The sequence below is a fragment of the Sminthopsis crassicaudata genome, chromosome 3 (assembly GCF_048593235.1).
Source record: "Sminthopsis crassicaudata isolate SCR6 chromosome 3, ASM4859323v1, whole genome shotgun sequence".
Taxonomy (NCBI): Eukaryota; Metazoa; Chordata; class Mammalia; order Dasyuromorphia; family Dasyuridae; genus Sminthopsis; species Sminthopsis crassicaudata.
This window is the reverse complement of record NC_133619.1, coordinates 480,413,476-480,437,617: the sequence shown is the minus strand read 5'-3', so window position 1 is coordinate 480,437,617 and position 24,142 is coordinate 480,413,476. Positions and strand designations below refer to the sequence as shown.

The 24,142-nt window shown below is 37.9% G+C and overlaps 1 protein-coding gene across 2 annotated transcripts in view; it reads left to right on the top strand.

The window, feature by feature from the left end:
• The window catches only part of WASF3 (WASP family member 3), a 184,350-nt gene that overhangs the window by 73,024 nt on the left and 87,184 nt on the right, over positions 1 to 24,142 (top strand). For both annotated transcript variants that reach the window (XM_074303610.1, XM_074303609.1), the window contains exon 2: positions 11,030 to 11,128. The gene's annotated coding sequence lies outside the window, so the exon portion shown is untranslated. The remainder of the gene's footprint in view (positions 1 to 11,029; positions 11,129 to 24,142) is intronic.

Sequence of the window (24,142 nt, the reverse complement as noted above, 5' to 3'; positions counted from 1 at the left end):
TTTTTTCATGAATATCTGTATATGTGTGAAATAGTAACATAATTTTAATCAATAATTAGAATCAGAAAAATGGAGTAAAATAGGAAGGGACATCATTTGATAATTTGCCACATATAGTGAAGAGTGACTCTATTTCATACCTATGTTTTAATTCATTCATTATATGTGACTGCAAGATTCTGGCAGAGGTGTAATTATGGCGATAAAGGTCATCACAATTACAAGCAGGGAAAGAACCATTAAAGCCTGAATATTAAAAAATATATAAAAAACAAAAATCTTTGTACCATCTAAATTTTTACAGGCTCAGAATTTTTTAAAAAATTGGTCTATCAGTGAACAAATTGTGCTTTGTTATGCTGTACATTTGATTTATACTTTGGCCAAGTCTTTGCTTTTAATGAGGTTGATAAAGCATTCCAAAAAAATCATCACATTATCAATAATCTCATAAGAAATAATACTGCAGCCTGGGGAAAAATCCATATTTCAGCAGCATAGATACTCTCTCTTCAAAGACACATCTCAGCTCTTTTGTATTTTTATGCATATAATTTAATAAATTCATATGTACAACATTTTTACCACTTTGTAATATAACTTTTTTTTGATAATGATCTTCTAAAAACTTATGTTGTCTTTTTTCTTTTTTTTTTTTTTTTTTTTTCCTGTGGGGTGATAGTCTATTGCCAGATCTGTCCTCAAAACCACTCGGTTCTTGGGCACCAACTTCTTACATTCTACTGCCCAAATCTCCAGGATTACTTGTATCTTGAAGTGACGCAGTAGAATAAGATTTTGATGTTATTATTGCAGAATATTTTGCAATTTTAAAAGCCCTTTCACATGAAAATGTAATAAATAATATGTAGAACAAATAGTACAAAGCAGTCTATAGTTGGTGGTTGTCCTTCATGCTCAAAGACAACCAAAATGACTTACTGTATTAGAGTCAAGTTACATGTATGTGTCTTAGTATGGCGTGACTGAAGCAGTCCAAGCTTGGAATGCTCTACCACAGTCAGGCACAAATAGTCCATGTGAACATTTGAGGTGGATTCTCTAAATTTGCGTATCTCAGGTTTTCTTCAAAACTCTTCAATTCTCCTTTGCTCACAGAGCACAGCACCCTCTCTGATGAGGGCACGCCATGCTGGGTGGTTCTGTCCCAGGGTCTCCCATGTAGTACAATCAATTCTAAGGTTCTTAAGAGAGACCTTGAGAGTGTCCTTGCATCGTTTCTTCTGATCACCTTGTGGGAACTTAACCAGTGTGAGTTTTCCACAAAATAGTCTGTTTGGCAAATGTACATTTGGCTTTCGAACAATGTGGCCAGCCCAAAGGAGTTGTGCTCTCTAGTTGTGCACTAGAGCTGGAATGCTTGGCAGTTTGGTTTGAGAAAGGAAGGACCTGAGAGTCTGGTATCTTTCCAGGTCACCTTCAGAATCTTCCTAAGACAATTCAAATGGAAGTAATTCTGTTTCCCACCATGGTGCTGATACTGTCCAGGTTTCACATACACATGACAATGAAGTCAGCCCAATGGCTCATATTCCTTCAGTTTGGTGGTCAGTCTGTGTCCCTTCTCTCCCACACTTTCCTTTGGAGCCTCCCAAACACTGAGCTGGTGCTGACAATGCGTGTGTCAATCTCATTATCAATGTGGACATCTCTGGAAATTGTACTGCCTGAGTGAGCTAGCTTATCCACAGCATCCAGAACTTCTCCATTTGCTGTAACTGATAGTTCCATATGTGGATGGCATGGGGCTGGCTGGTGGAAGAGACCTGTGTTTTCTTGGTGTTAATATTTAGGCCAAAATTAGCACAGGCAGCAGAGCATTGATCCGTACTTTGTTGCACAGCGGCTCAGAGGCTGTGAACACACGGTCATCTGCAAACAAGAAGCAGTGCGCCAGCACATCCTCCACTTCCAGCTTCCCCTAGAGCCTGTTCCAGTTGAAGAATTTGCCATCAACGTGGGAGCTGGCCTTGAAGCCACACTTGTCCTCATTGAAGGGGTTTGACAACAGGGCTGAAAACATCCTGTTGAAGAGCATGGGAGCAAGTGCACTGCCTTGTTCCCCTCCATTGGAGACTGGAATTGAGAGAGGATTCTCCTTTATCTAGAACCCAGACAAGCGGCCAGTGTGAAGGTGACACATGACCCCGAGGACTCAGTCAGATCTCTAGATGTGTGCAGAGCTCTGGGCTGCTTCTGCTTCTCCTGGAGTTGTCGGGAGCAAACACCATGTTGGTCATTTCTTGACCCTTTCTGAAGCCACACTGGCTCTCAGGTGTGTGACTGTCTTCCAAGTGGAGGGTCAGCCGACTCAGGAGGGCTCTGGCAAGCATTTTGCCAGCAACCACTAGGAGAGAGGCCACCTGTTAAGGCTGCTGTTTAGATGCAATAGCTGCTTAGTTCTCTTGCAGCAAGAGCTATTCATCTGTCAGGTCTACAAGATCTTGTGTTGTAAGTGTGCACATATTCCATGTATTAATGGCGAGTGGAATTATCTTTGCAGAAGTTTTTGTCCACATTTTTGTGCTTCAACCACAAAGTGGAACTCCTGGCTATCATGCCAGGGTTGAGTAAGCAGTTAGTTTTTAGAATAGCTTTTCTATCCCCTTCCTCACACCAGGGCATGAGCACTGTGATCCTTAGACAGTCCTGGGGGATGCTGAATCCCACTGCTGCTTCCAAAGAGAAGACCACCCTCTGGCCTGGGCCTCCTGTGGGCAGATTTGTGACCACAGCTCCTGGTGTATCTGTGCCTGTGCTTTGTAACTTACCTGTTGGCACAGGACTTTGAGACAGGTAGAAATGGTAAAGTGGTATAGGTGATGTTTTTGATTCGTGCATAAATTGGATTTAAGTGAGGCAGAGTTGAACAAAATCTAAAGCCTCTTTTCTTCCAGAGTTATTACTGTCTAGTGGCAGGAGAGTGGGAAGCTTGGTGATGGCTCAAGATGAAGTGCATGATCTTGGTTGTCTTTGATGTCTAATCTTAAAGCTCTAAGAGTTCCACAGAACCCACTTCGGCTGCCTTCATGGCCATTGGAACAGATTGTTCTCATCTACCCATTCTACCAGGGGAAGTCTTCATAGGCTTGGGATAGCCCTCCTAGTTCACCAACAGATTTGAGACCACAGTTACCCTTAACCTGGTTTGTCCTATCTGCTGAAACAGTTTCCTGGGATGTGGTTATTGTGTATGCTTCAGCTCCTTGGAGCCACAGGTGAGATCAGGTGAACATCCTAGGTAGAAAGTGGCCCTGAGAAGGGCTAGACTGCCCTCACACCAGAGGCACTAGACTTCCCTGAGCATATTCTATACCTCAACCAGCCTATAATAAATATCACAGGAGTTGTACAAACAGTACTACAGAACAGAAGGGTCAAATGGGTGGTGTATTGTCTGCAACAGTCCTGAATGCTGCCTGAATTAGATTAAATTATAATTATTATATACTATATATTGTATTGCATTATATTATATTAACAACACATAACATATATAATTATAAATTAGATTAAAATATAATTGGAATAAAAATGTATACTCTTTGATCTAGCAGTGTCTTTACTGGATTTGCATTTCAAAGAAATAATAAAAGAAGGAAAAAGACCCACATGCGCAAAAATATTTGTGGCAGCTCTTTTTGTAGTGGCTAGAAACTGGAAACTGAGTGGATGCCCATCAGTTGGAGAATGGCTGAATAAGTTATGGTATATGAATGTTATGAATATTATTTCTCTATGAGAAGTGATGAGCAAGCTGATTTAAGGAAAGACTGAAAAGATAAATGAACTGATGTTGAATGAAGTGAGTAAAGTGAAGAAAACCTTGTACACTGCAACAACAAAATTAATACTATCTCAGTTTTCTCATCTGTAAAATGACCTGGAAAAGGAAATAGCAAACCTGTATCTTTGCTGAGAAAAACCACAGATAAGGTCACTAAGGGTCAGACACAGCTGAAATGAGTGAACAGCAATAACAAAATACCCTGGATGGATGAATTTCTTTGAAAGCAAGGGGACTAAATGGAAGATAAAAATAGTTTTAAATTAATTAAATTAAATTAAAATAGCTTTGTTTAAATTAAACTAAATACAGTTATATTAGATGAAAGCCTTTAGTGATGTTTCGATAAATTTATATTTTGTAAATGCTTATTATTATGGAAAGAAATATGCCACAAAGTTGGTGAAATCAATAACATTGTCTTAGTTTTGGCTAGAAAAAAGTGTGCTTCACTGGAATACAGACGTAGCTACCTCCAGTGAAAGTATGGGACAAAATGCGATATGCATAAGCGCAGAAATCTTTTGCAGAATACAAATTAACCCCAACTTTAAAGTCTAGGGAGTGATTGTATGTCTGGAGTGGTATTTTAAGGCAAGCCCTTTCTGATGAGTACAGCTGGGCTGTGTACTAAAGCTCTCTGGGACTCTTTTTTATAGTGGGCATATTTTACTAAGCAATCATTTCTTTTTTTATAAAGATAGCCTACTTGGTCAGCCCCGTCTTATGATGATTTCCCAGGTTGTAGACTGTTATGTTTTCATGATGTGATTATTTCTCCTTTTTACTGGAAGGCAGGAGAATTTGTTGAGGTAAAGGATTTAATTTAGTAGTGCTGTTCTTTTGAAATGCTAAGCTAGCCCAGGGTTTTCCAATCTAATCTTTAAGTGGATTTTGTTGCCTACAGATTTGAGTAATGGTATAAGACCCAGAATAGGATTTTTGAGTTTCTTATGAAATCTCCTATCCAGATGTGCAGTGGTGATCTAATAAGATTCTTGGTCTTAGTTTGTTATTCCTGAATTCACCAATAATTATTTTATCTTTTCATAATTTTTTTCATTTATTTTTCCTCTCTTCTTTGAAATAAATACATTGGACCTTATCAATATTTCTAAAATTAATTGGTTCATGGTATACTTCTGTGTTTCAAATATGTTGACATAATCCAGTGTTAAACTGGGGGTATGGGATGGAAATATTGAAAAATTATTGGAATAAATAAATTATGTAGAACAAATTATGGGATGGTGGAATTTTGGAGCAAAATTAAGCCTATTTTCATCCAGAAAATTGCCAGAAGTAATGTTTTGATATAAACTTTTTTTTTTTTTAGAGGATTAGCTCTAAATATGGAGAGGCCTATCACTATTTAGTAGAATGGTTACAAATTGATGGAATTTTAAGCTAAGGCAGTCCACAGAGCAAAGAAAATTATTAAAAACAGTCTTTGGTTCTATCTAGCTCACTTTTGCATGCATATTTATGTAGTGATATAAAAGGGAGAAGTATGCCAGGATATAATATTTATATTTATATGTCTATAAATATATCTATCTATATGTATATTTTAAATGTTGGTACTCTAGACATGAAATCCTTGTCCAGTGAGACAGCATACTGTGAGGGGAACTAGGTCATAGCAATATTGACATCCTTACTGTGTGTGAAACAAGTGAGGTAGAACTCTTATCAGAATCAGGTGTTTACATGGTCAGACTTTTGAGTTATTAGAGCAAAGATAAAATCCAAGACCAAAATAGAAAAATGGATAAATAGGAGATCATATGCTTATTCCATTATAAGTACTCTAATTTGACCAATTCAGATAAGCCTATGATGCTTCAAATTGTGCCTGCAATAAGGAAAATACATTGATTCTGACTATAGAAGTTTTAATTGGTGTGAAATGGTGAGGAGGCCAAAAGAGCCCCTCATATGGTTTTGTACAAAAAGCATTTTTATCTCCTTGATATATGAAGTGTGGCAACCAAGACATCTGAGAATATCAACTTAGTTGTCAAAACTTATGGAAGAGAATGATGGAAGAATGAAAGAAGAATCATTTAATAAAATAATGTGAAGCAATGGAGGAGGGAGAAAGTCAGTCTTCAGAAAAGTTATCCATAGCAGGTTAAATAACTTACCCAGAATTGTTACACAGCTAGTATGTCAGAGGTGAGACTTGAACCTAGATCCTTTTGGCTTTGAGGTCACTATGTACTCTCTCTCTCTCTCTCTCTCTCTCTCTCTCTCTCTCTCTCTCTCTCTCTCTCTCTCTCTCTCTCTCTCTCTCTGTCTCTCTGTCTCTCTGTCTCTCTCTCTCTGTCTCTCTGTCTCTGTCTCTCTGTCTCTCTCTCTCTCTTTCTCTCTGTCTCTCTCTCTCTTTCTCTCTCTCTCTCTTTCTCTCTCTCTTTCTCTTCCTCTTTTCTCTTTGCTCCCTCTTTCTCACTTGACTATACCATGCTGTTTCTTTTATCCATAATATCAGTCTGTTTATAATGCTTCAAGCCTTGAAAAGTACTTTTATATACATTCTTACTTGATATGTAGAAAATTGAATTTCTTAGAAGTTAAATGTTATCTATCTTTATACAGCTAGTACGTATCTGAAGCAATATTTTGAACCCAGTTCTCCTAAGGCAGAACTGGTTAAAAAAAAAATTGCATTGAAGAGTGCATGGAGTATCACTTATTTGTATTACCATAGGTTTTCTCAGCACTGATGTCTTGTTACTAGTAAAATTAGTCATAGTACTCATTATCAACCATGTTTTTCCTATAATCATTTGGGAACCTTGTTTGTGAAATGTTACTGATAATTTTTATTTTTTTATTCAAAGTAATATGCAACATTTTAAACATACATGCATTTGTTCTAACTGGTAGTCTCCATACTATAACGATTTGGACGAATGGAAGATTCAAAGTTATAAAATTTTTGTTTTATTGTATAACTTCATAGGCTAATACACATTAATATCTTACACTCCCTAGAATTTGAATCTAAAGGTTAAGGATATAAAACTATTAATAGATGACATCTTGGCAATGATAACTAAACACATTTGTGCAGTGCTGAAATTCATATTCAGTTTTATAATAAGATTAGATTCTGCATCTGCATTTAGCATTTAGCATCTGTATTTAAAAATATTTTTGTGACATAGAACTACTTTAAAGAAAGGGAGATAGACGGAAAGATAAGTTAAGGCCTAAGTAGTTTAAAGTTTAGTTGGAAAGGTACTGGAATTTGAAGCCAGCAAACTGAGGTTTCAGACCTGGCTCTGAAAATAAAACATTTGATAATTTTCAAGTTACTTATCTTCTGTGCCTCTCAGTTTCCTCATTTGCAGTATGGGGATAATATTTACCGCATCCACTTCTCAAAAGTAGTTATAAGGAATATGCTTTGTTCACCTTATAGGTTTATGTACATATGACATCTAGCCAAATTTGTTTCTTTACAAATTCTACTTATTACTCCAGATTCTTTAGTGAAAAAATCTAAATCCTCCCTCCAATGACAGTTCACCAAATACTTGAAAATCAAGTACCACATGGTTCCTTGAGTTTTCTGTCCATGTTAACCCCCAGTTCCTTCAACTTATATTCATATGTCATGGATTCAACCATTCTGGTTGTCTTTATAAGGGAGATAAGAATTTGTAGTTACTTAATATATAGGAATTTAGGACAGTTCAGTTTATCAATCACTCAAAAAACATTTATTGTCTGCTGTGTGTCTGGCATTTTCCTATTTATTAAGAAATGTAAATACCAAAGTGAGAAATTAACTACCTTCTGTTTTTATTTTATAATAATATGCTTCAGAATAAAAGCATCCTGCTTTAGTGGTTTATTGTGCCATGGAGTTGAGTGATCCCGTGTTCTCAAAGAAAAACCTCTGAAATATCCCTTTTGGTGGTGCAGTGGGTAGAGTCAGGTTTGGAGTCAGGAAGATCTGAGTTCAAATGTGGTCTCATGTACTTAGTGGATGTATGACCCTGGGCAAATCACTTAATCCTGTTTACCTCAGTTTCTTAATCTGTAAAATGAACTGGAGAAGGAAATAACAAACCACTGTTTTGTCTTTGCTTAAGAAAACCCCTAATGGGGTCCAGAAGAGTCAGATATGATTGGACAAACACCACAACAAGAGCTTACTTCCCCATTCACTCAGGACCCCTTACATTGTGATCGACCTGTCTATTGAGTCCGGTTAATGTTGCTGTAGTTACTTATTCATTTTAACAAGAGCTGCTATGTCATGAGTGGTTACACAATCTAAAACTAATGAAAGAATCAATGTGAACTTAATTTCTATAAAAAAGAATTCCTACATAAAAGGAGCAGAAACATTTCTAGCCAACAGCGGACTTCTAGATAGCTCACTCAAAGTATGATAGTGTCTTGCTTTACTGCCCAGTCATATTGATTGAATATACTTTTTTTTTTCTATAAATCTTCAGGAAATCATAGAAACTTAAAATTGGAAGCTAACCTTAGAGGTTATCTGGGCCAAAAATATCTTTGCAGTACCTGACTAAGAACTTTCTTTCAGCACTTAGAAATTGAAGACATAATTGACAATGCTAGCAGAGTTCAGGCAGCTACTACTTTTTGCTATAGTATTATATAGTAGTATATTCTTTTAAAGAGTAGCATGTAACATTTTATTATAAGAATGTTATAATTAAGGAACAGGTTTTTGGATCATAGGTATCATCCTGTCATGAAACCAAAGATTAAACTTCAAATAAGAATCATCGAAAATAGTAAAATTATTCTCAATCATATATATTGAGTATGACTGCATATATTGCTTTTAGGAGAGGTTTTAATTTACTACAATTTAAAAATACAATTTTTTTCTCATAAATATGTCTTCCAACGAACATACCATATATCTGTTTCTCTGTCCATGTTTCCATGTCTATTTTGGGGACTGATTGGGTTTCCATCAATGGTATAATGAGCTCCCCCAGTACAGATTGGCACCTTCTCGGCTGCTTATGGACTGAGAGTTGATTAGAACACTATTTTGTGACTTGCCTGGAGTCACACAATCAGTATGCATGTGGCAGAGACAGGATCAGAATCATGGTTTTCCTGACTCTTAAGCTAATTTTCTGTCCACTTTTCTCCCACTGCTTCTCACAGCGAGCTGTGAGAAAGGCTTTAGTGAGAGCTTCTTACATCAGGGAAATCATAGTCCCCAGCCTACTCCTCCAAAATAAGTAGATAATAGATGGATAGATAGAGATATACTATATACATATATAGCTATGTACACATTCTCTCTCTCTCTTTCTCAGTCTCTATGTTTGTGTGTCTCTGCTTTCTGTCTCTGTGTCTCTCTGTTTCTCTTTTCTTTCTCTGTCTCTGTCTTTGTCTCATTCCCTCTCTCTTCATATATATGTGTATATATATATATGTATAAATACACACATAAAAACACAATGTATACTTATGTATTATATTTTATAAGTATACATATATATGTGTGTGTGTGTACTTTTTATTAAAAAGTATGTGTGTGTATAACTGTTGGCTTTCTTAGAATTTAGAAGGATTTTTTAGAGTTGATTCAATTTTTTTTTATTAAAAAAGCTCTCTATAGAGGTTTAAGCTGATGCTTTATTTTTCTCTTGCTAAATTTCCCTGTAGGAAGCAAAACCATTCAGAAACATCCCTTGACCTCTAACTTTGCTTAAAATTTTAGGTGTTCAATTTGTAGATGTTAATTCTAGATGTTTTTTTCCTATTGAAAAGAATTTTTTGAAAAGTAAAAGCTGACCTAACATTTTTTCTTTTGCTTTCTCAGGCCCATTTCTCAATAACACAGTTTAATAGATTCAAGTTCAATTCTATTACTGTGTATGTGGTTGAACTTGTAAGAGACCTTCTTATTCAGTCCCCTCATTTTACATATGAGCAAACTGAGACCTGAAAGATTAAGGGATTGTTTTAAGTCTCCATCCCAGTCTATTAAAGCTGCTTTGGGACTTAAGGACTTTCACAAAAAGTCACATCAGACCGTGATGCTAAAAGCAGTAAGCCTTTATTATGGATGTGTTTTAATTTACACAAGGTCAGACCTAAGTTTTAAAATGAGACACTTGGGTTGGAAGGGACAATAAAGAGCAAAGGCAATAAAGGATAGAGAGCTGAAGAGGGGGAAGGGAAATCAAGGATGCCATCAGAGAGATCTCTAGAACTTTTGGTGAGGAAGAATGGGTCAGCAGTGGTCCTGTGTGAGTCTGCCCTCCGGATCTAGAATCTCTAGCTCATGTTGTCTCTGTTATTTCCTATTTTATGTGAGTGAGACACTTAAGTATTTTACATTTTTTTACCTTTACAATGTTGTTGGTTATTGTCTGTACTTTTGTTCTGGTTCCAATCACTTCCCTGTGCATCAGTTCATGTGAGTCTTCCCAGATTTCTCTGAAAGTGGCCTTTTCATTGTTTTTTTTTACTGTGCAGGAGTATTCCATTACATCAATATATTATCATTCCTTCAGGCACACTAAGATATCTACCATAGTTTCTAGTTCTTTGCTACAACAGAAAGAAGTACTGTAAATATTTTTGCACATAGGCATTCTTCCCCTTTTCTTTCCTCTCTTTGGACTCATTAGAGGTGATATTGTTGAATCAAAGGATAAGTGCATTTTAGTGACATTTTGGGCACAGTTTCAAATAGCTGCAGGTCTCATTGTGGAATTATACATGTATCATTGACCTGTCCTCTAGAATTATCACTTTTTAATTGTGGCAGAAATGAGTCCACATGCCTTTACATCTGCCCAGAGATGGTGACCAAAACACATGTATTTCATTGCCTTTTTAATTCACATGTAGCCTGTTCAATATGTGGCATTCATAAATGAATGCTTACCAGAAAGTATATGTTGGGTCATTTGAGTTTTTCAGCTATTTGTCTGTAATTTACCTCATTTCTTTTCTTTTGACTGTTTATGCTCTTCACATTCACTATAGGCATTTAAAGATAGTATTATAGCTCTTCTGGGATTGTGAGCAAGTATTATATTTTCCAGATCTCTAATAACCTTCTGTATACCTCAAGCACTCATTAACACTAAAGGGAACTAGTTTAGGGATTTGAATTGTTCAAATTTTATAATCTAAACCTTGGTTTCTTAAAATGTTTTAATTGGGTTTTTCTTTATGAATAATTTTTGTCATTTTCTTTTTTAGTTTTTGCAGTAATTGCTATCACTGCTAAGATCTGAGACAAGGCTGTGTTGATGCTAGCTGAAGAAAATTTCTACAGCCCACATACAGCTTGCTTATATGGTAAGATTCTTTGACTTTTTAAAAAAAACTTCTTTCATTCCTGTTGACTTTATAGTTTGGTAGTTTAATTTTTGGTATCTCAGCAAAACTCCACACTGTCAGAAAGGTTGATATCTTACAGCACAGATCTTAATCACCAAATTAATAATTTAAGTGATAAGCATTTATCTTAACACTCATTTTATCCAAATCCCTTTTTGAGTTCCAAATGTTATTAGCTCTTCATATTCAGGAGATAAATTATCTAATTCTTAAGTCCTAAGCTTGTGTCTTCATTCGTTTTCCCATCCTACATAAGAGTGTTTTGTCTCTTCTTCTCTTTAATTTTCATTAATTTAGATTTTGACTGTTTTAAAATTTGTCATCCACATCTCTACTTTGTGTCTGAGTAGGAAGAAAATAAAACCACATATGAAACACTATGTGGTCAATTCTGCTACTCTTACTTTGAAAATTTGAAGATGATCACTTGAACTGAAATGAGAATTTACATTACTTTTGGATTTACATTATCCATATTAACCCTAAGATCTACAAGTATTTCTTGATACAGAGATGTAGGAGGTTATAGTACATAAAAAAACTGAATTGGGAGACAGAAGGCCTGGAATTTTAGCCATGTGACCTTGGAGAATTCATTTGTATATCTCATGTAAAAAATAGTATGCCATTTTTCCTGCCTACTTTAGGATTATTATAAAAGTCAAATGAGGTAATTTATGTGAATGCTATATGAAAATACTTGGGCCCTGAGCAAATTTAAGGTGGGCATATATAACAAAAATAATTTCATTATTATTAATGCATATTCCCAATCTGAAGGTTAGCTTTGGCTCCATGCTCTCCTTTACCACACATATCAAGTTGATTGCCAGTCTTTTTCCTCTTCAGAAGTGTCAAACTTCTGGCTTTCAGAATCAGATTAAATTATGATTGATAAATATTTGACAAAATAAATAACAGTATTACACAACATGGCTAATGCTTATTTGTTAGTTTTCTAAGTCAATGAGTGAACTATAGAGATCTATTTCTATTTGAGATTATACCACTGTTTTATAATATATTTCATGTCCATGAGCTTTTATGCACTTACATAATCACTACCCTCAGTGCAGGCCCTCATCTCTTTTTATCTTGACTATTGTCAGCCTCCTAACTGTCCCAGATCTTTTCCTTCCAATTTATCCTCCACATAGCTACCAAACTGATTCTCCTTGAGTACAAATTTGACTATGTTTCTTTTTTTTTTTTATATTTCATAAACTCTAGTGTCTCCCTACTGCCTTCAGGAACCAATGCAAACTTTTCTATTTGGCATTTAAAACTTGCTGTCCCCATCATATCTTTACAACTTAATACTTGTGACTTACAAACATTGTGTGTTACACCCTTTCACTAAGGAGTCCTTTAATAAATGCATGTCAAATAATTCTTGTAAAGTTATTTATTAAGCAAAATTTTATAAATAAAATACTGTTTTCTTATTGGCTTACTTTAAGAAAAGAAGTTAGATTTAATGGTTTCATAGAAGGATGTCTTTATACATGCTTGTAATTATGATCGTTTTGAGAAAAATGAGAGCTTTTTCTCATTGGGTATCTCAAACTAATCTTTTTATTCCCATCTCCTTTCATTCCTTCTTTCTTCTTTTCCCCTCACTGTTCCTATAATATAACCTCTACTCTATTACCTTATTCATAAGTACTATTAATACATCAATTGAGGTCAGGACAGCTTTGTATAATAAGATTTTTTTTTTTTTTTTTACTAAAGAAGAGTACCTAGAATGTGGTAATGGTAGATGATTCTTCCTTTTATGAGAGTTAAAGTAATAAGATTTTTAAAGGAATGTCTTTTATTGCAGTGAATTGCATTAGAGGTTTCCAAGGACTACATACAGTTATGGCAGGGGAAAAAAGTGGTTACAGTTATATGAAATAGAAAATGACTGTTTATTTTTACATATATTAATATAGATTGTGCCATCTGTTTTCTGATGACTTTAATGTCAAAGTTTTTAATACCGCTGTTCTGAAAGCTACTATTTCTGGATCTTTCTTTCGTCTTTCCTACCAACTTGCTCTCGTTAGTTAGACCTGATCTTCTGTACTAAACGTATATGAGTTCTAATAGTCATGATTTAAAGTTGCAAGAAAGTGGATTTTATGTGAATGTGAGGAATAATTTTTTTTAATACTTAGAACTACATTAAGGGCAGCTGATGAGAACTTCCAAAATTTTTTGCAATGCAGTGGATAGTCTCCAGCCCATAATTGTGTAGAAAATTCATCATTAGGATGGAACAGCTTTTTATCCTCATTAACTTGCCACGTGCCAAAGAACTTGTATAACTAAAAGCAGTATTTTGAGAGAAAGCTGCAGCAGTATGTTGGGAAGGATTACAGTTAGCTGGCTTTTGACCACTATTTATTAAACAAGCATTTATTAATTACTTACTATATGCCAGGCACTCAGTTTGTGTATTTTTAAAAGAAAAAAAGCAAAACAAAAGCAAGACAAAGGTGTGGATAGATGGGTTTTCATCCATTTAGTCCACAAATATATGTGATATTTTAAAGGAAAAGGCATGTTTTATGGCTTTCCTTTACTTACAACTTCTTTTCTCCTTCGCCACTGCTATGGGTAGAAGAGGAGTAGAAGAACAAAGACAAGATGAACAAGAGATTCAGTAAAAGATTTCTGCTTTTGAAACATTTACAGCTAAAACCCTTAATAAATTTAGTATTTTTAGGTATTCTTTATCTCTCTTTCCATAATGGTTATTCCAATCTCTTTTCTTCCCTTTTCAAGCCTCCCACAACCATCCCATCTCTTGGCCTTCTCCTCTTTCAGGCTCTCACCTTGTATTTTGCTGGAAAATTTGAGACTGCCCATTCAAGGTTGTCTCTCTTCTTTCCTCATTCTTTTCCCACATTTGTTGGCATCCTTCCCTACCATCTCCCCCTTTTGCTCCTTTCTCTGATGACCAGATTTCCCCCCAACAACAGCTCTTCTACATGTACCTTTAATCCTATTCCCTTCCCATAGTCACCAGCAGATTGTCTTACTGTCATCTTCTGGTATCTCTAATCTTTGATTTTTCCTATCTTTTTGCTGCCTATGAACTCATCCAAATGCCATCTTCAAAAAAAAAAACATTAACCCTTGCTCTCTATCTCTCCTCCCTTTCTTGTCCGAATTCCTTTAAAGAGCCATCTCAACTTGAAATCTCTATATTCCCCCTTATATTTCTTGCATTCTGATTTCTGACTTCATCACTCAACTAAAACTCCTTTCTGAGAAGTTGCCAAAGATCCCCTGACCACCAAATCTAAGGATTTTCTCCCTCCTTATCTCTCTGGACTTCTCTGCTGCCCTTGACACTGTTGACTACACTATCCCTCTGAATATTGTCTTTGAGTGCTTGTCTACTGTTAGTACTGATGCTGCCCACAAGCCTGTCCAAATTTCCCACCCTCCATTCTTACAAACCCTTACTGGAGCCTACATTGCTGGAAAATAGTCATCCTATAGTTCTTCTTCCTTTGGTTACCAAGATAGGATTTCTGCATATCTGCGTCCTCTCCATTCACCCTTTGAAATATGAATTCTAACTTCATCATTGGACTGCAACTATCTCCCAAAGTAATTGGTGATGCAGTGGATTGCTGGAGCCTTGGACTCAGAAAGAATTGTTCACATCCGACCTCAGATTAGTAACTAGCTTTGTAAACCTGGGCAATTCATCCTGTTTGGCTAAGTTTTTTTACCATAAATGAGGATCATAACCCTACCTTCTAGGTTTGTGAGCATTAAATGAGATAATATTTGTGGCATAGTAAGTAATTATAATTATTAAATATATTATATAAATATATATATATGTTTAATATATTTACTATAAATATATATAATGAAATAGTAAGTAATTATAAGCCATTATTATATAGCCATGTATGTCACATAGCTATATATACATATATTAAATAGCTATCATCTTTTAACTGCTAAGTCTGATGGCATTTCATTCTTCATCATTCTTGACTGCTGCTGTATTTTGCCACTGTTGTCCCCCCTCTCTCTCTTCTCTTTCTACTACTTCTCCCTCTTTTACTGATCCTTCTAAGGGTGATGACAAGCCTACTGTGCCTGGACTTTATTCTGTCTGTCAGTGACCACCTCAGCTCTGCAAGTTGGATGGGACTGGCCCCTCACCTGTGGGTAGCCGGATCTGAATAGAGCAGACTAGAGACAGGAAAGTCTCAAAGTGAGGGAAACACCTTGCAAGTAAGGACAGATGTGCCGGAACCCTGCCCCTCGTGGGGAGCCTGCTTTAATGTGCAGAGATCTCAGTATTTATGCCAGTGGCTGCACAGTGAGCTGTGACTTTGACAGTGAGGAATAACAGCAACAATGTAATAAGTTTGATTCATAGCGGGGCTTCCTGACCAGAAATAATTCTGAGATTTTTCTGTGGCTGAGATCACCCAGCGGGTGAGTGCACAGGATTGTTGTTATTCCAAGCTCCGGGCACAGCTTGCTTACAGGGTCTTAGCTTTGGAAAACTGGATGTCTCCTAATATCTTGACAACTCCCAAGGACTTAATTGTCTTTATGTAAATGATTCACTTATCTTTCTATACAGTCCTAGTTTCTCTCTTAAACTCCAGTCCCCCTCACCATCTACTTATCAGACATTCAAACTGGATGTCCTATAGTTGTCCAAACCATGATTAATTATCTTCTATTCCTGCTTGGCTCCCACCCCCATACCCTTCTACATTTCTTTTTTACTGAGCAGGGCAGTCCTCCTCAGTCCTTTTACTGAGGGTGTCCTCCTCAACTCCCCCTACTCCCAACCCACAGATCCATCCAGGGGCCAGATCTTGCAATTTCAGGCTCACAAAGTCTGTGGCCCCTCCCCGTCACTCACCCAGCCATCACTCCAGTTCAGGCCTTTATCATCCTTCTTCTGTGGCAGCCTCCTCACTGGTCTTACTGCCAAAAGCCTCTCAGCGCCCCAATCCATCTTCAGCGCAGCTGCCAAGGGGATTTTTCTAAAGTGCACATCTGCTCCTGTAGCCTCTTCCCACCTTCCCTCTGCCAAATAATCCAACTGCTCTCTGCCTATTGTCTTGGGAATCAAATATAAACTTCTTCATTTCACATTTAGTTGTCTTTGAAATCTCATCTCTTATTATCTTTCCAGTCTTTCCTCCATTTTTTACTTTCTGAGATTTAGTTTCTGATTTACTTGCTCCTTACAGAGTTCTCCATCACCCACTTCTGTATCTTTGTTCTATCAGTCCCCATGCTTCTTGTCTCAGACCCTTAGAAACTCCGGTGTCCTTAAAGATAGTTCATTATATTAATATATACATCTGTTTGTGTGTATGCGTATACGTATGTGTATATGTATGTAGATATACATACTTCTATATGTGTGTGTATAAATGTATATGTGTATATATATCCATATGTATGAATATATACATACATGCATATATATATGTGAGTGAGTGTGTGTGTGTGTATAAATTTTGCCTTCACAAATCTAGGAAATCAATGTTTACATCCTTATGGTTAAAACCCCCTTTTTACAGATAAGGAAACTGAAATTAAGAGAAGTTAAGTGATTTGTTCAGTGTCACAAAGATATCTGTATCTAAAATAGAATTTGAATTATATTTTGTTCTCTTCATTCTACTACATAATTGCATTTTTCCTCTTTAAAAAAATTTGCCAGGAGTTGAGTTTTTTGCACAGTCCTATTCCCTATTCGTTATATGTAATATTTACATATATGTAAACATTATATTATATCAATTTGCATATATGTAGATATTATATATTATAATGATTATGTGTAAATATTACATATTATAATAATATGATATATTATTATATGTACTGTTCGTCATGTAATATTTACAATTGTTGCCTATTGTTAAAATAATGATAAAAATAGTAAAAAGACATTCAAGAACACCATCTGATAGGTGTTTCTAAGAGTCAGAGATGAGAAAGAAATGCATTGAAGCTGCTAGTATCTCCCTACCCCAGACCACCTTGTATTCTGAATGGATATAATTTATTCGAATGTGAACTCATTAAGGGTAAGCCTATCTCATTTTTGTGTTTGTATGTTTAGTGCGTAATTAATATGGTACCTGATGTAATTTTTACTAGTAGGTTTTTTTGGGGAAAAATAGATTGCAGAATGATTGTTAATGCCTTTGCAATGGGGAAATTTATATAAAGAAGAAAAGAAGATTTAAGTTTAAACATATTTAGGTAATTTTTAAAAGGAACTTGTACCTTTTCAATTCCCTCTTCCCCCAAAACCATTCATTTATTTAAATATCTGATTATTGTTTATTTATGATATCTGCTGGAACTCTATCTTTCCAGAAATCAGCAAGAGTCAGGATCACTAAACGTCTTTTTCTAGATCTTTACCTTCGCCCTTTTTCTAGATCTTTACCTTCGCCTCCAACGCCCGGTCACGAGTGCAAGTGAGCGTGAGTTCCACCACCCAAGTTTCTCTTGCTCCTCCCACACAAGTCACTTCCCTCTCTTTGTCTCACCAATCAAGTCAGCACAGAACAGCTGGGGAGGGTCAACCTTCAAACAAGTTAATAGGGAACCGTCCAATTGGCAATTAGTCTCACGTGCTTCATCATCCAAGTGCATTGCTCAGTTCTAGCCCTTTACATCTCCCGCTTTCTTTTGTTTTAGACCACAGGAGGTCGCGCCATCCCTGACTTTTCAGGGAGATGAGAACCCCAAAAAGGAGGTGATCACACCCCCCTGACTTCTCAAGAGGGGAGATGAAAGCACTAAAAAGGAGATAATCACGCCCTCCCTGACATCTCAGGAAGGGAGATGAGAAGCACCAAAGAGAAGTGGGGATTTGCTAGCGGGTTTCTGGATTGAAGGGCCTTATTAGAGACAAGTATGCACAAACCCATCAGCATGGGACTTATTACACAAGCACATAGCAATAACGCAGAGGCTATTAGTGGTGACTCTCCCCACAATCAGTGCAGACTCTATGTGGTGTAACAAACAGGAATTGTACATGCAAATAGTGATATAACAAACAATATAAATCAACATGGTATTGTAAGAGATTTCCAGAAGTCCTAGAAGGAGGGTATGTAGACACCAGACACACATACCCCTTCTTCAGCAACCAAGAAATAGTCCAAAACCAATCTATTGTCCATTGCTTCACTGTTAGGGAATCCAATGATCCCCACAAGTTTTTGAAGTCCAGCAACAGTCTTATGATGCCTCAGAGAATCCAATGATTCCTGAGGACTTTCAGTCCTACAACAGTCTTATGATGCCTCAGAGAATCCAATGATTCCCGAGGACTTTCAGTCCTACAACAGTCTTATGATGTCTCAGAGAATCCAGTGATTTCTGAGGATTTTCAAGTCCAACAGTTTTTGATGTCCATGGGTCAAACGCCATAACTGCCAGGTTCTTTCAGTGGTGGGCACAGTCAGCAACGGAACCACCCGATGTTTCTTGGGCCTTCTCCTTCGTTTCAAGGGTCTGCTCTGTCTCTCTCCGATGGACAAGGCGAATACGGCTCGTTGGCACCCATCTGATTCCTTCTCCATCTGTAGAGATACAAGCAAACCCTCTCCCCCAAGCAGTTAACCTATCTGGTCCCTTCCATTCACCACTTTCTGGGTCTCTCCACATCACTTGGCGATTATCTAAAGACAGTGGAGCTGCTCGCACTGGACACTTCCCTTCTGGTGGGTTATAAAACTGTCTGCTGGAGCCAGTGCATCTTTGTCAAAAATTAAAAAATTAATGGTATAGAGAACTAAATTTAGAAGTTCTCTAGGGTTACCCGTGGCTCCCCCTTTCTTTTGTTTTTGGAGGAGTGTCTTAATATCTCTGTTTCTTCTCTCTACTATTGCCTGCCCTTGAGGATTAAAGGGTATGCCCGTGGTGTGTAAAATCTTATACTGTGCACAAAAGTGTGTAAAATGTTTAGATGTATATGCAGGTCCATTGTCTGTTTTTATTGCTTGTGGCACGCCCATAATTGCAAATGCTTGTATAAGGAATTCAGTGACCACTCGGGCTGTCTCTTTTGCTGCTGGTATTGCAAATGTGAATCCTGAAAAGGAGTCTACCACGACATGGATAAAAGATAGACGACCAAAAGATTTATAATGGGTCACATCCATTTGCCAAATTTCATTAGGTCTCAAACCACGAGGGTTCTTCCCTGGAGGAAGTGTAGGAGCATGGAAAGGAAGGCAAGCTGTACAGGCTTTTACTATGCTCCTAGCTTCTTCTCTTGTTATTCCAAACTGCAAACGTAAAGCTCGGGCAGCCTGATGATATTTAGAATGAGACTCTTGTGCTTCTTGAAATAAAGGAGTACTGGCCAGCATGGTTAGAAGGCTATCTGCCTTTGAATTACCATCAAAAATAGGACCTGGAAGTCCACTATGGGAATGGACATGCAAAATATAAATCTTACCTGGATGCTTTCTCACTTGCTCTTGAAGCTCTTTAAAGAGCTGATATATATTGGAGGCTACAAATTTTATTTGGGCTGTGGCAATTCTTTGTACCACACCTACTGAATAGGCTGAATCAAATATTATATTTATGTCTCCCGGATAATAAGCAAGAGCTAGAATGATTGCATACAATTCATTCTGCTGAGTGGACTGAAAAGGAGTTCTGACTACTCTCTTTATAGTTAAGTCACGAGAATACACAGCGCAAATATTATGTTTGGATGCATCTGTAAAGATAGTTGGTCCTTTAAGAGGAACTTTAGAAACCTTTTCTTCAAGAATCCATTGCCAATTATGTAGCAGTCTGGTTATCTTTAATGGAGACCCGTGTGCAAAATTTGGAGCCATGGCTAATAAAATTTGCCACTCTGGGATGGTTTCGCAGCACACATTAACTTGTGCATTAGTATAAAAGGTATATATCTTGTCAGGTCTTGTCCCAGATAATTGTACTGCTCGTTTAATGGCCTTTAATAAAATTCTAGCCACAAGCACTGGGTAAGGAATAAGGCTTTGTTCTGGTTGTGCTGGGAGGTTCACCCACTCTATCACACTGTCTCCTTGATGAAGGACTGCTGTGGGGGCCTCTTGTGTAGCAAAAACTGATATTTCCAAGGGTTTTTGAGTGACTCTTTCAACCACATTGGATAAAGCCAGTTCAACTTGTCTCAAAGCCTCTTGAGCTTCTTTTGTAAGCTGGCGTGGTGAATTTAAAGCACTGTCTCCCCTTAAAATGTCATATAATGGTTGCAATTGACAGGTAGTCAAGCCTAGCACGGGACGCATCCATTGGATATCTCCTATCAATTTCTGGAAGTCATTTAAGGTGTTTAGCTTCTCTGTTCTTAAGGAGAGTTTTTGTACTGTAAGCACTTAGGATATACTTCATATCCTAAATATTGAAAAGGAGCATGTCTTTGAATCTTTTCTGGAGCTATGTGCAATTTATAATTCCTTAGTGTTTCTATGGTTTTTTGTAGACATGCCTCTAACATTTGTTCCTCAGGTGCACATCCCAATATATCATCCATGTAATGTAATAACATTACTTTTGGAAATGCTTTTCTTACTGGACTAAGAGCAGCAGCAACATACATTTGACACATAGTAGGGCTGTTTTTCATTCCCTGTGGCAAAACTGTCCATTCATATCTTTTATAAGGCTCAGCTAAGTTAACGCTGGGCACTGAAAAGGCAAATCTTTTCATATCCTCCTTATCTAGAGGGATAGAATAGAAACAATCCTTAATGTCTATAACCCAGAGGCCATTCTCTAGGCAACTGAGTAGGAGATGGAAGTCCAGGTTGAAGAGTTCCCATAGTTTCCATCTGTTCATTTACCTTTCTTAAATCAGTCAACATCCTCCATTTTCCAGATTTCTTTTTTACAACAAATACTGGGGAATTCCAAGGACTTAGAGAAGGTTGTAAGTGTCCTTGATCAAGTTGTTCCTGTTCTATATCTAGTAAGGCCTGAATTTTATTGTTATCTAAGGGCCACTGTTCTATCCACACTGGTGTATCAGTTTTCCACTGGATAGGAACAGGTGAAAGTGTTGGCAGGCCTTCAACAGCAGCCCTGCCTAAAAAACCGAAGTACTCATTTTTAACCCTAATTGTTGTAAAATGTCTCTTCCCCACAGATTGATGGGGATTTTTTCAACTATAAAAGGAGTAAAAACTCCTGTTTCACCTTCAAATACCCATCTTAAAGGGGTAGCACTAACTTCAGCTGCTATTGATCCTCCTACCCCAGACATGTAGGTGTCTGCCTTAATCTTTGGCCAGTGACTGGGCCAGTTGGCACCTCTGATGACTGTGCGATCTGCACCTGTGTCCACCAGTCCTTCTAATGCTATGCCATTTATATAGATGGTGAGCATAGGTCGGTCAGCTGTCACAGCTGCTGTCCAGTATATTCCTGGGTTTTTCTGCTTGGAGTCCGAACATGGGTGACTGTCACCAGGTTGCTTATTAGGAGTCTGTATCAATAAACCCGATGCTACTACTTCCCCTGGTTGATAAGTCACACATTGTCTCCCTGTGTTAGTGACTGGGATATTATCTACACATTCCCCAGTTTCCCACATCAGTGTATGAATGAACACTGTCTTGTAAGTACTCTCAGGAGGTGAAATGGTCAAGCCTACTGTGCCTGGAGGCAAGGGATCCATAGGTTGGAGAGGAACAGATTTCACCTCTCCAGGGGGTATCTCAATTGTCCCAGCTGCATACAACTCTATCCTCCCTAATTGTAGTCCCTTTCTCCCATCATGTTGCTTCCTGGCTGACTGATTGTGTAATCCCTTTCTCCCCTCAGATGGCTTCCTTGCTGATTGGTCATGTCTGGGTATTGGACTTGGAGGCACTCTCTGGGTGTGGCATCGGCTGCCATCATGCCCCAAGTGTTTTTTGCTTGGGGCCCTGGAGCTGGGCCCCTCATCCCGTTTCCCTGAATCAGTGTACACTCTGATGCCCAATGGAGTCCTCTGTTGCATTTTGGACATGGGGTTTTGGGTCTTGTTCTCCCAGCCTGTTCTCACTCTGTCTCTGTGCCAACATTGAGCTTTCAAATGGCCTACTTTACCGCATTGAAAGCATTGACGAGTCTCTCGGGAAACCCCTTGCCAAAAGGGATCCTGTCTCCCCATGTTGGGATCTTGGGAAGTCTGCACCATAGCCTGGCTATAAAAGGTATTTGTGCCCATTGCGGCACAGCGTCTTATGATCTCCTCTAAAGGAGCATCCTTACGTAGTCCTAGTATAATCCTTCTACAAACCTCATTGGCATTGTCTCTAGCAAGTTGCCTCACCAAAGTGTCTGTTACTTCATTTTCACCATTAGCCTGTATGATAGCTGTCTGCAAACGTGCCACAAAATCAGCAAAAGGTTCATTTGGTCCCTGTACAATTTTTGTGTAGGTCTCACCCTTGTAGTTTTTACTGGGGAGAGAAGCCCATGCTTTGATAGCAGCAGCAGAAATTTGCTCAAATGCTGTTATGGAGTAATTAATCTGTACCAAAGCGTCTGCATAAGAACCTATACCCATTAGTAGGTCATAGGTGATGGAAGTATTAGCTGCATTTTGACTATTTTGTTGGGCTTGAATTCTACAGAGCTCAGTAAATTCAGAAAGCCACAACAAATTTTGTCCAGGTTCTAAGCACACTTTTGCAATGACTTTCCAGTCACTAGGGGTTAAGGTTTCATAAGCCAAATTGTGTATTAACATTTTAACATAATCTGATGTAGCCCCAAAGACAGTGCAAGATTTTTTCAGGTTTTTAAGGACATCCATATTAAAAGGAGCATATCTTCTACTCTCTTGACCTGCAGAATTACGCTGTTGAATCACGGGAAAAATTTGAAGTTTGAAATCATTATCTACTTCTTTTCCATTTTCAATTGCTTCAATAAGCCCTCTTTCTAATCTAGTTACAGGAGTGGGCAGTTGTTGGGAGGGGGGGCTCTGTGTGGGAGGAGGGGGGGGCGCTGATGAGGTCACCGCCCCTCCCACTACTCCTCCTCCCTCCGTCCCTGAAGGTGGAGTGGATGTGGGCTGATCAATAATCTGCTCTCTAGGTGGGGTTGAAATTTCTTCAGGACAATCAGAGTCTACACCCTCAGATTCCTCATTCAAATCCCCTTGCCCTCTGGCAATGTCCTGAGTTTGCCTATCTTCTATCTTTTGTTCCTCACGCTTCCTTCTCTGAGCCTTTTTAGAACTCTTCCTTCTTCTAAACTCTTCTTGATAGCTTAAGTCTAATAGAATCAAGTTGTATAGGTAAAATACCTCTGGGAAAATTTGACAATTCCCATTTTTTGAGTAAAATTCTTTCATTTCAAGTCCCACTAGCTTCCATTTATCTATACGTAGTTTTTCTTCATTTAAGAACCAAGGGGACGTGCGAATCTATGAGTGTAAGAGATTATTCATTTGTGGGATGGGAACAAGTAAACTTTTCTCATCAATTATCTTAATTATATCCTCTATAGCATTGCTAGATGAGGCAGGGGCTGGGGTTGGAGCAGGGTCAGCTGAGGCCCAGGATTTACCTAACATCTGCCCCATCTCAGTTACTAGAGATTGCTGATTTAGTCCTTAACAAGGTAAGTTCCTTATTTCTATTAGAATACTCACCTAATCTCCTGGTCACAGGAGGACTTCGGTGGAAGTAGGGTGCCAGCCACACGTTGGACGCCAAATGCTGGAACTCTATCTTTCCAGAAATCAGCAAGAGTCAGGATCACTAAACGTCTTTATTCTAGATCTTTACCTTTGCCTCCAACGCCCGGTCACGAGTGCAAGTGAGCGTGAGTTCCACCACCCAAGTTTCTCTTGCTCCTCCCACACAAGTCACTTCCCTCTCTTTGTCTCACCAATCAAGTCAGCACAGAACAGCTGGGGAGGGTCAACCTTCAAACAAGTTAATAGGGAACCGTCCAATTGGCAAT